Genomic DNA, 17750 nt, shown 5'->3' with positions numbered 1-17750 from the left:
ATCAGCACCACATGAATAGAATATTTTGTCTTCTCCACTGTTGAATTCAAATTCCTAAAATTATATATGATTGAAATACACATACACATAAATAAACATATACCATTATGCAGCCAAATTGAGATATAATTTACATATAATATTTTATTAGTTTTAGGTGTGCAAAATAATGATTTAATAACATATGTATATATTGCAAAATGATTACCAGAATAAGCTTAATTAACATCCATCACCTTACATAGTTTCTTTTCTTTTCTTGTGATGAGAAACTTTAAGATTTACTCTCTTAACATTTTCAAATATACAATACATTATTGTTGACTATAGTCACCGTGCTGTACATTATATTCCCAGGACTTGTTTATCTTACAACTGGAAGTTTGTACGCTTTGACTTCTTTCTCTCATTTCTTCCACCCCCAAAACCCCCTGTGGAAACAACTAATCCATTCCCTGTATCTAATGAGTTCATTTTATTTTTTGAGATTCCACAAAATATGAGATCATACAATATTTGTCTTTGTCTGACTTATTTCATTTAGCCTAATACCCTCAACATTTATCCATGCTGTTGTAAATGGCAGTATTTCCCTTTTTAATGGTTAAATAATATTCCTGTGTGTGTGTGTGTGTGTGTGTGTGTGTGTGTGTGTGTGTGTGTATCTTACATTTTCTTTATACATTCATCCATCAGTGAACACTTATGTTGTTTACATGTCTTAGCTATTGTAAATAGTGCTGCAATGGACATGTGGGTGCAGATATCTTTTGGGGATAGTGATTTCATTTCCTTTAGATAAATTCTCAGAAATGGAATTGCTGGATCAAATGGTTGTTGAGTCCTTAAAACTAACAAGTCAGAAAAAAGAATCTGAATAAGTTCCCAACCTTGATATCAAAATATGGGAGATATTCTGTCTTTTTTTTAATTCTTTTTTTGGAGGTCATCAAATTACATCTTACTCAGCAAATTAAGTCTTAGGTTCAAATGGACAACATTTACTTTGCTTACCATTAGAAAATCTTCTTTGTATCATGTTTTACCAATCCATTTACTTTTAATTAAAATTCTCTAGTGTGGCTCCTTTGGACTAAGAAGATCCAGTAAGTGTTTCAAGAAAGTGTCATAAATCCATTGCCTGATTAGAATTTAACATCAGTTGGGGAGCCTGGGTGGCTCAGTCGTTAAGCATCACCCTTTGGCTCAGGTCATGATCCTGGAGTCCCGGGATGGAGTCTCACATTGGGCTCCCGCTCGGCGGGGACTCTGCTTCTCCCTCTGACCCTCCCCCCTCTCATGCTCTCTCTCTAATTCTCTCTCTCTCTCAAATAAATAAATAAAATCTTTAAAAAAAAGAATTTAACATCAATTAAAATACATGAAACCTTAAATTCAAATAATAAAATATCAAAAATTAAGACACATACTTAAATGTAGTAATATAGAAATATTTCTTGATTAATATGTGTATCACATGCTGATTTTGAAAACAAAAAAGGACATATATGCAAGAAAAAATACTAGTGTCAACAATTATAAATGATGTTTATTTCATAATCTGTTTGCAAGATATTGATAAAAGGAAGACATGAATGTATAATACAGCAACATTTTTTCACATTAGTAAGAGCAAAAGTGAAACTACATTGACTATATAATCACTCTTCAACTTTTCTTTCTGGAATTGTCATAATTCAGCTTACTAGAATGTTTCTGCTCTTAACTAAATGCTTCTTGATTTATGTAAATGTTTTCATTAAATTGGTAATCTTTATACACAGTTTTCAAAACTAAAATTGAAGTATCCTCTGGGGAAAATACAGTTTACTCTCAGTTCATGTAAAGTAAAAATAGTCTACCCTATAATGCCAAAGGTGCAGAGCATGAGTTCTTTTCTGTTCTAAGATTCTGTTAAGAATGATACCATGCCTAAAGCAACTCTTCTAATGATAATTTATTGTTACAGAACAAAAGAAAAATAGACCAGGTCTGTGTGTAGTTTCAACAGGCATCACATTCTTTTTATTTTATTTCAGTGTCCAGGTTTTCTCTAGGTTATGGTGAAGAAAAATGAAAAATAATTTATTTTCAAGGTTGCCAGGAGCCAATAATGCTTTCAAATTGGTATTCATGTATAATTATATGTTACATTACAAAACCTTAAACAATAAAGAAAATTGCATTTTTGTAAAAAATCTTATTTCGGGGTAGTAACCATAATTTGATTTTTTTTTGCAACTGCTGTTTTTTTACAATGTATTAGTAAAAACCTAAAAATATTCTAATAATTTTTGTCAACTTAGTAAATTAAATAAGTGCTAGTAAGTAGTAAGTGAAGATTAATTGAAAAGAAAAAATAAGGTGATAAGTGAAACTGTAATCTATTATCTATGATAAGAACACTTTTTTGCAACATGTCTAATTTTAAATATTTAATTATTGGGAACAAAAATTTAGAGAAATTGATATTTTAAACGTATAATTAAATGTTAGTTAATATGACCAATAAATATTAAATTACAAATATCAGGAGACATATATGCAGATAGTTATAGCCATGATTTCCATAAAAATTGTGAAAAATATCTACAGTGTTTGTTTTTTCTTTTCTGTACTTTTGAACTGAAAAAGCAAAATAAAAAACAGTTACAGAGGTACATTTTGTTTACATATATTTTCAGTAGTTAAAAATATTATTTAGCTTGATTTTTAATTTGAACTCTGAAAAGCACAACTTAAGTGATTTAGGTTACACATTAATTGATTAAAAGTTTAGTTTTTTCTAATACTGAGTTAGTTATATAATAACCTCTCTCCTGCCTATATAACTGAAATATCATAATAATCTTTCTTTAAAAGGTACTTACATTTCTTTATAAATGAATAATAGCATCATATTACTGAAAACCCAGAAACTGTTCTTTTATATTCTGTATTAATGATATTAAATGATAGCATCTGATTTGTAGAGCTAAACAGATTGCAGGAGATTTAAAAGGCTTTTAAACCAACTGCACGTACAAATATTATAAAACCTTTTTTTTTTATTTGTCAAAATTTACTCAGACCAACCTTTTCTCAGTGAATGTTGGATAAAACATATGGAATAACTGAAAAAGTAATAAATTCCTGTGCTGACCCACAGGCATGTCTATAATTTGAAAAATTCCCATAATTAAAAAGGGCAGAAAGTATTGGAGATGCCAACAGCCAAAGCATAGAGACTTTGTTAAATATGGGAGACATTCAGTAGAAACCAAGGAAGAGTCTCAGAATAAACACTGTTCTGATCTGCCCAAAATAGCTTAAAACAAGCCTCAAACTGGCAAAACTCATGTTTAAATAACTGCCTGCTAATAAAAATTGCAATTTTTCATAAAAGAAACAAAAAAAAACCCCAAGAATTTAACAACATAAAAGTCATGGTATTTGACATCAAATAAAAGTATCAGACATATAAGGAAGCAGAAAAATAGGATACTTTTCAAAGAGATAAATCAGACAATAGAAACACAAATGATGGTATTAGCAGAAAAGAAAATTGAAAGAGTTCTGATAAACATGCTCAAATATTTCAGGGAAAACAGGTATATAATGAGGAATTTTAAAATAGCTGAAAGAGTTTTCTAGAGATAAAAATGCAATATCTGAAATAGGTATTTCACTGAAGAGTAAATAGTGAATTGGAGATATAACAATAAAAACTATGAAATAATATCGCAGGAATAAAATGGATAGATGATAGGTAGGTAGATAGATAGATAGTTAGAGATGATCAAATTGATGAGGGAGCAGAAGACTAGCTGAGGACAGGCAGAAGCTGACACCTCTTAACACCCCCCCACCCCCCCCACCTCTCCTCACCCCACCCCACCTCCTCACCCCACCCCCACCCCCGCCCGTGGGATATTTGTGACATTCCTCAGGCACTCCTGGCTGCCCTAAAGGAAAAACAAATAGTTAATTTACAGAGATTACAATCCCGCAAGACTTGAGTCTCCCTCAGTTTACAAAAGTCTTAGCAATTTGCAAGAACAAAGCATTTACAAAAACAAAGCTTTCAGAAGGGAGTGTAGATACAATTAAATGTCCTTATAATCTGCAGCCCATTGACGGATACTTGAAGTGGGCAAAGTGTAATGTTCCTCCAGGAAGCTCCCAACTATCTTACTGTTAATGCCTTGCTAGAAGGAAAAACAACCTTAACATGACAATGGCAAGTCCTCAGGTATCCTGTGAGTCTTCTTTAACATAGAAAAATCCTTCTGAAACCTCCCTTTTCCTTACCTCCCCCAGCTCCCAAGTATATAATCAGCCACCCCTCACAAACCCAGGGCAGCAGCTTTTCTACCCACAGGTCCTGTCCTGGTGCTTTAATAAAACCACCATTTTGCACCAAAGATGTCTCAAGAATTCTTTCTTGGTCCTTGGCTCCAGACCTCACCCCACCGAACCTCACCTATATTCTAAACCACATCAAAATCATAAGTAAAATTTGAAACAAAAGTAAATGATCCAGGGGCGCCTGGGTGGCTCAGTCGTTAAGCGTCTGCCTTCGGCTCAGGTCATGATCCCAGGGTCCTGGGATTGAGTCCCGCATCGGGCTCCCTGCTCAGCGGGAAGCCTGCTTCTCCCTCTCCCACTCCCCCTGCTTGTGTTCCCTCTCTTGCTATAAATAAATAAAATCTTTAGAAACAAAAAAAAAGTAAATGATCCAGGCACTGGGCACTGGCCACTGTGCAGGCCTGACTCCACGGGCTTGCGCTCCTGGGTCCGCCTCCTCTGCAAGCCAGTCTGACAATCCTAACATGGCTGAGATGGAGAAATTTTCTAAGTTAAACCTTGAAGACAAAATGTGAGAGAAAAATCCAGTGCCTTCGAAAGAAACTACTGCACCCCCAGTATGTTACACAGCATTGCTTTTTTCATTTACTTCTTTCAGCTGTTAACTTTGTAAGATGCAAAGAGGTTGGATCAAGTTTGAGTGACTGTGCTGCCCCTTTTCACATCAAAGAATCCAGAGCTACAGACAAGGACAAGGAAAGCAGGGGGGCCTCTCCCATCAGCTGTCTGGCTGACAGGGAAGAAAAAGAACTTGCATGTTGGCGAAGGAGGAAGCTGGATGGAAGGGCAGGGAAATCTAGAGTAAAAATCAAGCTGGTCCAAGGTGCCCCACAGGCTGTAAAATGCAGTGTAATCAAAGTGCCACTTTTTTGTTGTTGTTGTTCAAATGATTTTAAAGATTGGAATGCACAAATTTTTAATATGCAAATAAAAAGTTTTGAAACCTGAAGAAAGAAAAAGAGTAAATGGTCTATCTAATCTAATCTAAACGGTATGTGTAATTAGCATTCCAGAAAGAAAGAAGAACAAGGAAAAGACACAAAAAATAATGACCGAGCTTTTCCACATGAAACAAAACTTATAAACCCAGAGTTCCAAATAAACAAACAAACCAACGAAATAAAGGTTTGTATATTAAGATCTTGAGGGAACATCAAGATGAAAATTAAAAATACCTATTATAATTTGTATTTTTTTCTATTCTAGTCAACTATTCTTGATCAGTTTTTTCATTTGTTTACACATTTTATTAATTTATTCAAAGGACCTATTTCTGAATTTTTTCTTTATTTTTTCCTTGATATTTTTTTCTTCTTATTTTGAATTAAACTTACTTTAAGTGTTTTTCAATCTTATGTTGGAAAGTTAGAACACTAATTTTAGATATATAAATATATTTCTTTTCTAATATAATGAGTAAATCTAAGATCTTCCTTTAAGCATTGTTATAGCTGTACCTTCCCCAATTTTGATATATTGTTTTTATTAGTATTCCATTCAAAATACATTCTATTACCATATGGGATTTCTTCTTTGACAGGTATGTTATTTGGAGTTGCACTTTTTAATACAGATACATTAACATTGTTTACTTTCAATCCTACTGTATTCAAAAAATATTATGGGGTACCTGGGTGGCTCAGTCGGTTAAGCATCCAAGATCTCGGGGTTGTGAGATCGAGCCCCACCTCAGACTCCACTCTGGGTGTGGAGCCTGCTTAAGATTATCTCTCTCCTTCTGCTCCTCCCCCCCCCCCCCCCCACACCCCCCCCCCCCCCCCCCCCCCCCCCCGCTCGTGCTCTCTCTCTCTCCCACTCCTTTTGCCCCTCCCCCCATCTCTCTCTAAAACAGTCTTTTAAAAAAATTTTGTGGAAACCTATTTTATGGTCCATCATATTGTCTGTTTCACTTGATAAGAATGTGAAATACAGAGTTGTTAGTTGGAGTTTTACAAAAATTTTAGTGAAGTAAAGAATAAATTTTGACAAATATAATAATGACTAAAAATGACAATAGGGAACAGAAGAATATATAGTGATAGTCTAGAAAAATAGCACTAATGGAAAAGGAGACACATTGATACTAAATATTAAATCATGATTAAAGCCATGATTATCAGGGCAAACAAAAGTACTTGGGCATATATGTGAAAACATACGTGCACACACATGCATGCGTGCACACACACACACACACACACCAGCTAGTATCACTCTGGTATTTAGGTGTCACATGCCCTAAATCAGCAATGCAGTACTCCTCAATGTTTCATTTATTAGTCCCCTCTTCTTTTCAAACTTAATATTTTAATACGCTTATTTTACAAATTGTCATGCCCTGAGTGGAATCCATACTTTGACTTATAATAATAATCAAATGAAGATATTACATTGCTTGAGAATTCAGGGGGAAAAAAAACTTAAAATTTGCACCCTTTTCTATAATCTCTGCCCAAACTCACAACTTTGGCTTCAAATAGTTATTTAGATGCATGAGCACATTCACCTTTTTTTCTATTTCTTCACAATTGGTTTTGAACATTTCTATTAAATATGCATGATCTCAATACACATACACATTTTATCTCACTTTCAACAGAATTTTCTGGAATAAGTGAAGTATTTCCATAAATGCCTCTCTCTTTTTTATTAGTTTGTTGGTTGATTGATTGGTTTTACTCCTTTCTGGACTATGGCACGCAGAATTTAAGTTTTTTGTGTTTTAGAGTTGGGTTTCAGGGGGATAATCAATGGCCTCTTTGTGATACGAAATGAAATGGTATTTCAGTACAAAGGTAAACATTTTACCGGCATTTCATCCTATCATCTTCACCCTCCTGTCATAACGGTGCATGTTTAAGGTAAATGTTAGTTGTCCTACGGATTTGTATTTGGTGGTAGATTGCTTTAAAATTTGTTGTAATTTTAAATCATTTGGAACACTTCTAAATAGTTAAGTGTAGGACACTGCTTGCTATTCATTACATATTTCACCACCTCAAATCTCTTTCTTGAGTATCACACAATAGAGTAGTACTGGAGGTACCAGACGGACCTCAAATATTGTATGTCCAGGAGGAAATTCTGTCTCACAACTAATTTTCTGTTCTTCCTGTGGGCCTCATATCACTCTGTTTTCAGAACCAAAAATCCTACCACTGAATGTTTGTGTCCCCTCAGAATTCTTAACTTGAAACCTAATCCCCAATGTGATAATATCTGGAAGTGGGGCCTTTGGGAAATGATTAGATCATGAGGTCAGAGCCCTTATGAATGAAATTAATGTCCTTATAAAGGAGACCCCAGAAAGATCTCTCACCCCTGTTCCCATGTGAAAACACGGAAAGACAGACATCTAGGAACTAGGAGGTAGGATCTCGCTAGACAGTGAATCTGCCATAAACCTGGATTTTACACTTTTCAGCTTCTAGAACTGTGAAAAAGGTCTGTTGTTCGGAAGTCACCCAGTCTATGGTATTTTGTATGGCAGCCTAATGGGACTAAAAAAACATGATAATTATTCTTGATCACCATATCATCTTCATTTCAATAACCAAGTATCTTAATATCATTCAAATCCATCAAATTTCTTTACAGGTGTAGCTACCTACCTTCAGTTTGTCACTCTCACTCATTTAAATTATTACTGGAGCTTATTAATTGTTCTGCTCCCAATTTTACCTTTCACCAAAGTATTCTGTACCTTGCATCCAGAGTGATTTAAAAAAAAAACAAACTTCAAACTGATTATGCTTTTTCCCTTTTTAAACCTTTGCAGAGGCTTAAACCTAAGCAGAGGCTTACTACTGCTGATAAGAAAGGGTCAAACTCTTTCGCCTGACAACATAAGGCCCTTCATTACCTGTCGCTTAGACTTACCTCGACATCTACTTCACCTGAAACTCTTGATGACACTTCTTGCCCCTTTCTAACCTTTAACTCTCAGGTCTCCCAATATGTATTCCAATCACACATAATTCCTTGGAACTCCAAAGAGGAGCTATGTTTTCTTTTGCTTCTAGGACTGGACGAATAGTATTTCATTTTCTTAGAATACCATTTTTCCAGATGGCTACTCTTATATCTACTTCATACTAAAAATTATATCAACAATTCCATGTTTCCTTAGTTATGGGCTGGTTTTTGGCCTACTTGTTTCAACAGTAACCCACTATTGTTTTATTATTTACTCCTTTTATAATCGCTTAGCAACATGCTTATTTACTTCTTTATGTGTTAAGCTACTTGAAAGCACAAATAATGTATTGTTCATTTTTTTTATATCCAGCTCCTACTTTCATCAATGCAAAGGTGCAAGAAGGAAAATGGATCAGTTTTCTCACCACCTAAAGGGGCATCTTTGTCTCTTTTAGGATCCATCCCATAATAATAAGTACAATTCCAAAATGTATTTAACTATAGGATAGAGTTATTATCATATGGATGAAATAAATACTCTAAGCTCAACCAAACATTTATATTAAAATTGCAGCAGAAAAAAAATTGCAGCAGAAAATAGTTGAACTGGTTATCAACCATAAAATCTCAGATATATCATTTTCTTATAATGACAAAGGGTATCCCTCTGAATTCTATTCTTGCTATTTCCTGTCAGTTCAAGAGAGGTCTCTTGACAGTAGGAAAAAAAGTGCAAGAAAAGTGAGAGAAATAGGTACACAGCAGCTATTTCCATTGTCATGGATTATCTATCATTTTGAGTGTCTTGTGCCAGAACAGATCTGTAGTGATAAAATATTACTGAATACCGACAGAAATGGAATAAAAGGGCTTCAACCCTTTACCAACGTGTAGCCTAGTGCATGTGCCTCGACCATTCTCAGCTGCATTTTACTAGTTTCAAGATTAGGATGGATATATGACCCACTCAGTGTGGTTGTAATGAGGATTCAATTAAGTGAAAGCAGAAAATAATATTTGTGAAACTTAGAACTAGCATATGCTCAGTAAATGTTAATTGATTTTCAATATTAAGAATGATAAAATTATTTATTTTCTTCTGGCTCTACACTTACCAGGCAATTCCCTTAAGGCCTTCTGGGAGATCATTCTCTTAATATATTTAAATCCCTAAACTTCATTCCTTCATTCCTAAGTATCTTCATCTCTAGGTCTCTATCTGAGGCTTGGCCACAGAGAGGTCTTCAGGCACCTCTGGTGAGACTTCCTTATGGGAAGAAAGAGGGAAACCTTGAAGACACTTTTCCACTCTCTGTATTGTGTGGCACCCCTATCTTCAAACTCTCCCCAACTCAGGGTGCCTAAAACTGCTGAAGCCTGTTGTTCAGGGCTCCCTCAAAAGGGAGATGGTATGTGCTCATCCACCTGACCTTTGACACTTCATTCTATGGGGTAAAATGCAAGGGAGTTGTTGACCTTTCTCCAGTTTTAGCGTCTTACTTATACCATTGTAGTAACTGATTCAAGTCTTAGCTCTTTAATTTCTGACTTGCTGCTCTAACTGGATACTATGAAACCTGGAAGTGAGGCTCTTCCCTAGCTCAGCTGAGCTCCTGACTTCTACTAAAAGAAAATCAAAGCCAGAGGTATAGACTATAAAATTCTTGTATTTAAATAAAATTACTTTGAGCAACATATAAAACAAAACAATGTATCTTACTTCATGAATATTTTTATAAAGAGCATCATTGAAGATATAGATTTTTAAATTCTGTAATATTTATTAAAAGAATACAATGTTGTAATAAGCTTTCATTTTGGTTTAAAGTTAATATATGTATTTGGACTTTTTTGTAGGAATCATATATATCAAAAAAGACACACCTTCCAATTAATAAGAGGGGAAAACTTTCTTATAGAAAGCCCATCTATGATCTTCATACATTTGCTTTTTTATTGATTCAAGAAATTGATATTCAGTCTAAAACCTTTTTCAGTTGCTATTCTTATTACTGCATACACAGTTGTGAGGCAAGACAGAAAATAGCCCTTATCTCATAGGTTTTACATCTGAGGGGGACATAGAAGAGTATTGGAACTCAAAAAACCATATCCTATTGATGAAAGCAGTAGCAATCCAGACCCCTTATCTCCCCAAAAAGAATGTAAAATAATTTGCAGCTATGTTTTTGTTTGCTTATTTGTTTCATTTTACCGTCAAAGTATTAATAAGGAAACTGAAGTTGCAAAATTACAGGGTTATAACTAAGACTTAGGGGATTTGGAAAAATATATTTATGATTAGTCATCAAATCTGAGATTTTTCTTCCTCTGTGATTGTTTTCCTTAAGTTTTCCACTGTAGAAGAAACTATAAAAACCTGTAAACAGAAAGATACAATATGTGAGTCTCAATATTTTTCTGCTCCAGCCAATCCAAGACCTGCTCAGGAGTCTCACTGATAAAGTTGCATGTGGCTGGGATAGAAGCTATGGGGTAAGTTACAAGATGGACTTAGCCTCACTTTAAAACTTTGACATTTTGTGTATCCTCATAAATGCAAAGTAGCAAAGTGTTTTCATTAAAGATTTTAGTGGAGAACTCTGAAAATACAATTTAGAAACCTAAATCAAAAATGCTTCCTTTGTTATTCAACATGTAACCTATTAGAGCAAGCTTTTCTTTCCATAAAGAATTGATTTTTAGTTAAATAACTCAAAATTTGTAGAGCTTTTTTTAAAATGAGCAAAGTAATTCCATTCTAATTATATCTTAATTCTATGATCACATCTTTCCTAACAGTTTGAATTTAAAAATCTAATTTTAAACCCTTTGAGATATATACGTGTATTCATATTTCTTATTAAATTGTATGTATACAATGAGTTGATATTTTTAGAAGTCATCTGATTGATTTCTTCAAAGAAAGTATTAAAACTAGCCAATAAAAGTAATTTTGTATATTTGTTTATTTTCCATAAGAATATATTATAAATAATTTATTATTCTGTGTTGACAGATTTGATTATCAAAATAATCACTAATTCTAAATTATTTTTCTTTTTATATAAATAATTTGTTTTTGGTTGGCATAAATTAAATTATATGAATAGACATATTTTACATTTACTCAAGTCATTAGATTTAGTAAGTATTTTGTATCAACACCTGTCTTTTTATTGTGATAATTATCTCAAAATGACCTGTGACATGGAATTTTATTTATAAATTGTTGCTGGATTCATTTTAATCCAGTCACAGATACTCATACTAAGGACATGATATTTATTAGGTCATTTTTTCCTTGCAGTTATTTTTTTATATTATTTATCTATAAAACATAAATAAAGAACTTTCAGAACATATGTTGGAAGGTGAAAAAAACTATTTCTTAGTATAAGACATTTTTAACTTCAGATTTATTCATGCAAAGGGTTAAGGTTATGTGAATGTCATCTCTTTATGAAGTACTACACTCCAGTTTTATTACTAATTCCCCTCTGCATCAAATCAAACACTACATATGGTTATAACATTGATTTCTTAATTTTATGAAAATTGCCCTACCAACAGCTGGTCTCTTGAACAAATGAATATGTCAATGGCTGATTACAGATTAATGATATAGCTATTCTTCAAAGGTGCAGCAATTCACATTCAAATTTAGCCTCATAGTAGTTTAGAATGCTTATTTAAAAGGAATACTCTTTAACTTATGCTTTTAAATATTTTTATTGATATAGAATTGAATGCTTTTGAAAACATAACATACATACTTCAGAAGAAAAAAACTGAAAGAATTTAAATTTAGGATTATTGAAAAGCACATCTGCTTTGAATGTAATGATTTATTAAAACCAGCATGAAACAACTGCTAATCAAATTTCCTTGAAGGCATCAGAAAATACTATATTATCATACAAGCTTATTTAGGGTCTGTTTTTAAAACACTTATTCAACTCATGAAAATTTAAAAGTTGAGTTAAAAATCAGAAAGTGCTCTGAAATTCCATTTGCCAAGCACATTTGGAAAAATACGTATCGTTATGCATTTAAAGTAATACAGAATTCTAATAATAGCAGTGGTTTTCTTACATTTTGGGATACTACAATAACATTATTTGGAAATGAGTGTTCTCTTACCTTTTCACTTCTTTCCCATCAGTTACTGTCATAAATGATTTAGTTATTTGTCAACTGTATATTTGAAATATCTTTTATATTGGGTCCCACTGGTTAGGTAAGTAATGATGAAAGCAATAAACACACAGGATAAAATTAACAAATAAATCTATTCTCAGTATTAATACTATGAACATTAGCAGTGTGCCACATCCCAATTTTGAAGAATTTTGCTTTTCTGTATTATTATAACTGACATTTTGAAAGATGAGCTTCATTTGAAATTCACATCACCTAACAATAGGTTTAGGAAAACTTCACTGATACTAAACACACAATGTATTTAATGTATATGGCTGAATAAAAGACCTCCGGAACTGAAAACTCTCCTAAAAATGCAATGTGCTCCAATAAAAGCTATTTATTTGGTTTTTTTCTTTACAAAATCACGATTTCAATTCCTATCAGTTTTTAAAATTCTGTAAGTTTTGGTTCATGGATCACAAGTTTATTCTGTCACATAATTTTCCACAATTTAATTCTAATGATAGCAAAAGCATCTGCTGAGATCACAAGAATATTTTAAGGAACTTAAACTTACCAAAAATACAGGGTATTATGTAATCTTGTCTTATAGAAAACAAACTCTTCTAAGTGTGTGTTAGGCAAGTCCCCTCAAAGTGCCCAAATTAATGTGTAATACACACACACACACACACACACACTCAAATTAGTAAAGTTACCTATGAGATCACAGGCTACCTGTGCAGCACTCAGACTTCATAACTCAAGCTCTTAAACTCCTGTTGGTCTGAAATATCATCTAAATGAGGTGACTGAGGAACAGGGAATGTAATTTGTTGAAGACCACACAGTAACTAAGTGATCTAGCCAGGAAAACACAATTAAAAGATAAATAATGATTGAGGCAATGCTTAAAATTGAATGAGTTGCTAACCCTTTATTTGAGGACTTTGAAAAAGTATTACTTTTTTTTAAATTTTATTTATTTGAGAGAGAGAGAGAAAGAGAGAGAGAGAGTGCAAGCAGGCAGAGGGAGAGAGAGAAACAGACTCACTGCTGAGTAGGGAGCCTGACTCAGGGCTCGATCCCAGAACCCTGGGATCATGACCTGAATGGAAGGCAGATTCTTAACCAACTGAGCCAGCCAGATGCCCCAAGAGTATTACTTTTGAAAGGCCCTGTCATAGCTCTGACTGCTATAAAAATAGTACCTAAGACTGGGTGGCTTATAAACAACAGAAATTTATTTTTCACATTTCTTGAGGCTGGGAGTCATGATCAAGGAGCCAGCATGGTCTGGTGAGGACCCTCCTCCAGGTTGCAGATTGCTGACTTTTCCTTGTATCCTCACACAGGAGACGGCAAAAAGAAGCAAGCTCTCTCCTGACTCTTATATGGGCACCAATCCCATCCATGAGGGTTCCATCCTCATGACCTCATCTAATCCTAATTAGATGAGCTTTCCGTAAACTCTAGTTCCGAATTCTATCACATGGAAGTTAGGGTTTCAACATGAATTTCGAAGCATACAACCATTCCGTCCATAACAGTTCCTATTCTATACATTAAAAACAATATGAGAACATTAGAGGAAAATATTAGTTTTAATTATACCCTTCTTGTAAAATTAGATCTAGCAAACATATAATTAATATGATTCAAATGTTAGAATTAGAGCATAAACTAATGCTTAGAGTGCAAACTAAAAAACAATTTATTCATGTTTCCCTTAAAAACATAACATATTCGTCACTTGAGCTATGGAGCTGGGATTGTATTTTCATAATTTTTTTATTCTCTTAATATATTTTAGAAAACCAGAAAAAAAATCACTTGTAAGCATAGGGAAAAATAATTTAGTTATTAAAATTATTTCCTATGCGTAGTGTTATTTATTTATTAAATATTTCTCACTTGGACTAGAAATAGCCATAAAAAAATTCTTGTGTTAAATATACAGCTGCACTTAATGCTTTCCAACTATGTTTTCCTCGGTCTTAGCTTTTCATATTTATGCAAATATAATTAATACAATTGAATAAGCTAATGATACACAATGATTCTTAACTTAGCATCCTAAAATATTTATAGTTTTCATTAAATTAGTAATTATTTCTAATTGTTTTACTCTAGTAAGAAGTATTCTAAATACTAGAAGTATTAAAAAGCGTGATACTCAAGGAAAAATACGTGTTCAGGGGGAAATTAGGGGTGGAAAAAGCAGATGAATAGAATTAGAAAAATCTCACATCTGGGCTACCATATATAACTTGATCAGGAGCTGGTAAGAGAGGGGTTTTACTATGAAATATATTCTCAGATTTTTAATTCATTACTTTGAGAAAAACTTTACTAATAAATACCAGGGACAAACTACCCCAAAACATATTAGCTAATCATTCTCTTTTTCTCCTAGAAAAAAACATATTTATATTTCTTAATTCAAACAGTGATAATTTCCCCCAAGAATAGAATCAATATAGATATATGTTTTAAATTTTTAATTAATTTATTTTTTAAGTAGGCTCCACATTTAACATAGGGCTCAAAGTCACGACCCTGAGATCAAGAGTCACATGTTCTACTGACTGAGTCAGCCAGGTGCCCCACAATATAGATATTTATAGTCACATGATCTACATGTAAGTTATTTCTTTTTTATTTCAATGATATATTCCTAATACTTCTATTGTACTTTCATATTTGCAAATTTTCTTAAATGAATCTTTTATATCACCTTTAATGTTATACCATGACTTTTAGTCATTACTGCCTATAATATGTGAAATACCTTGTTTATGTAGTATAGCATGAACTTGTTAGGTATGGGAAACTGTACTTTAAAATTTAAAATATTCATAAATGCACACACATAGAGCCTATATTAATATCAAAATAATTATAATACTTATATTTTACACAACCTTACTTCTTCTCAGAAACCTTACACATATACATTTCGTTTAACAAGGATTAATATGCATAATTTTTTGACCAAGACATTTAATAAACAGTCTGTACACATAAAGAAGATACTATATAAAGACCAATTATGTGTTTTTTTATTGACTAATCTTAGTACTTCAATTTCAATGTAAGAGCACTTTGTCTGAGTCAACTGCCTTGTCTTCATCTGTTCTGTTTCTTCTTGCATTCAAAGCATTCAATCTCTTTCTCTAATGTCTTGGGAAGTACGTGAAGTGCTTCCTTCTTAGCCAGTGTAAGCAACCCAGAATTTCCAATAGGACAATCTTCAAACAAGTGAAATAAAACATACAGAATGTTTCATAGGGCTCTCTACAAAATCAGCAATGACAACAAAAGAATGGTGAGTATGATTTCCATGAATATAATAGAACTTAGTGTCAATAAAAATCTTTTCACATGATTGCACTGAAAGAAGGCCTTTTTTTTTTTTTTTGGTTGAGAGGAAAAAAATATTGATTTTATTCATTGGCACTCATGTAGTTTACATCCATGGAGGGCTTTGACTCTTGAGAGAGAATGAATTAGATTGTGTTATATTAATAATAGAATGACAAGCCTCACTTCTGCATATCTACTATCAAAACACTGTTCTCACTGTTGAGTGATCTAATTCAACAGAACTCAATACTTGTCTTATAAATGATCACATGTAATTCTATTATTGCTTAAATTAGTAATGGATGATAGTTATAGGAATTATCCATTTCTTCCATTCGAACTGGATGTCGTTGAAGCAACTCAAAGATTGGTTCTATAGGGCGCCTGGGTGGCTCAGTTGGTTAAGCGACTGCCTTCGGCTCAGGTCATGATCCTGGAGTCCTGGGATCGAGTCCCGCATCGGGCTCCCTGCTCAGCAGGGAGTCTGCTTCTCCCTCTCCCGCTCCCCCCTCTTGTGCTCTCTCTCTCTCTCAAATAAATAAATAAAATCTTTAAAAAAAAAAAATTGGTTCTATAAATAGCCTTTAAGACTGCTAAGAGAGAAGGTGTGTTTACATTCAATTTCTTTAATTTCGATATTGGGATGCGCAAAGAATACCCATTTCTCAAGTCCATGTTTAGGTAAAGGGAAGACCTGAGAGAAGTTATCTAATTTATTAGTTCATAAATCTCACACTCTACTTGAATTATTCTTCATGTTTTCAACTTTTCATCCTGTTTTTTCATGCTATTCTGTCTTTTTTTTGTTTTGTTTTGTTTTTCTGATCTGTTCTGTGCCCAAGGAGACCAAACAGAACAAATTGCATCATTTGAGCAACCATGTCTAGTGGTTTGCTGTTTGTTTTCCCAATGGAAAACACTAGCAAGAAATCTGCAGACAGAAAAAAACAGATCAGGGTATTTATTTCCTTATTTTTTTTTCCTATCTTGCCAAAGTTCTGAGAATGGCAAGAATGTACGTTACAGCTCCTGTCAGTTCTTACCTTTTCCACAGATCCAACTCTCTCTCTCCCAAATCTGAGTTTGGGGAGATTTCCCCCATTTCATCTTCACATGTAGGGGTTGAAATCACTTTTTAGTAGTCCAAACAAAGTAAAATACTGACTAAATGGGTAGTTGGATAGTTGGATATTTATATACACTGAGGAATTTTTCTTAAAAGTCAATTTGTCACTGTCAAGATAAAATATTTCTAAGGTATTATTTTAAATCCAGGAGAGAAAACAACACAACTCCATCATTCTAAATGAAGGCAGGAAAGTCAGTATATTTTGATGAAAAGGATTCACTTACTGCTACCCGTTTTGATCGTTTGAACATATTCACGTTAATTGATCAGTATCTGTACCATAATGACTAATAAGTAATGATTAGTATTAGCCCTGATTAGAACTACTAAATGCATTCTTCCTTTAGGATGCACTGACCTCATAGCGTACTAATGACATCATCAAAGGCCCTGGCAAAGTCAACACATAATGTAGACCATGTTCAAAGACTGGGATAAATAACAACTTGGGCTCATCTTAAGAGGTTTTTACCTCAAGTTGTTATCAGAACAGACGATGAGGAATGTAAAGGATACAAGGTATTAAGGTAAAATCAAACAAGTGGAATTAACTACCCCATGGTTAGTTCTTCCTAGGAATGCACTGATATTTGATTTTCAAAGCAGGCAAAACAGTAAGGAAGCTGTCCGAATGATGATCTCAGCCCTAGGAGACTGCTGCCTTTTATTACATTAAGGAAGAAAGAGGTCATCCCAGTATTTAGGGTTAAATATTACATAAAAAAACAATTACTTGAGGAGCTGCAACAATGTATTTTTGTTTTGTGTTTTCTAAATCTCTAATTTTTGTCCTCGGTATTGACTTGTTTTTCTCAGATATGTCGCTAAATGACTACAGCAGTGC

Source organism: Phoca vitulina, unplaced genomic scaffold (assembly GCF_004348235.1).
Source record: "Phoca vitulina isolate PV1807 unplaced genomic scaffold, GSC_HSeal_1.0 scaffold26, whole genome shotgun sequence".
NCBI lineage: Eukaryota > Metazoa > Chordata > Mammalia > Carnivora > Phocidae > Phoca > Phoca vitulina.
The sequence above is the reverse complement of the archived record's forward strand: the minus strand, read 5'-3'. Positions refer to the sequence as shown.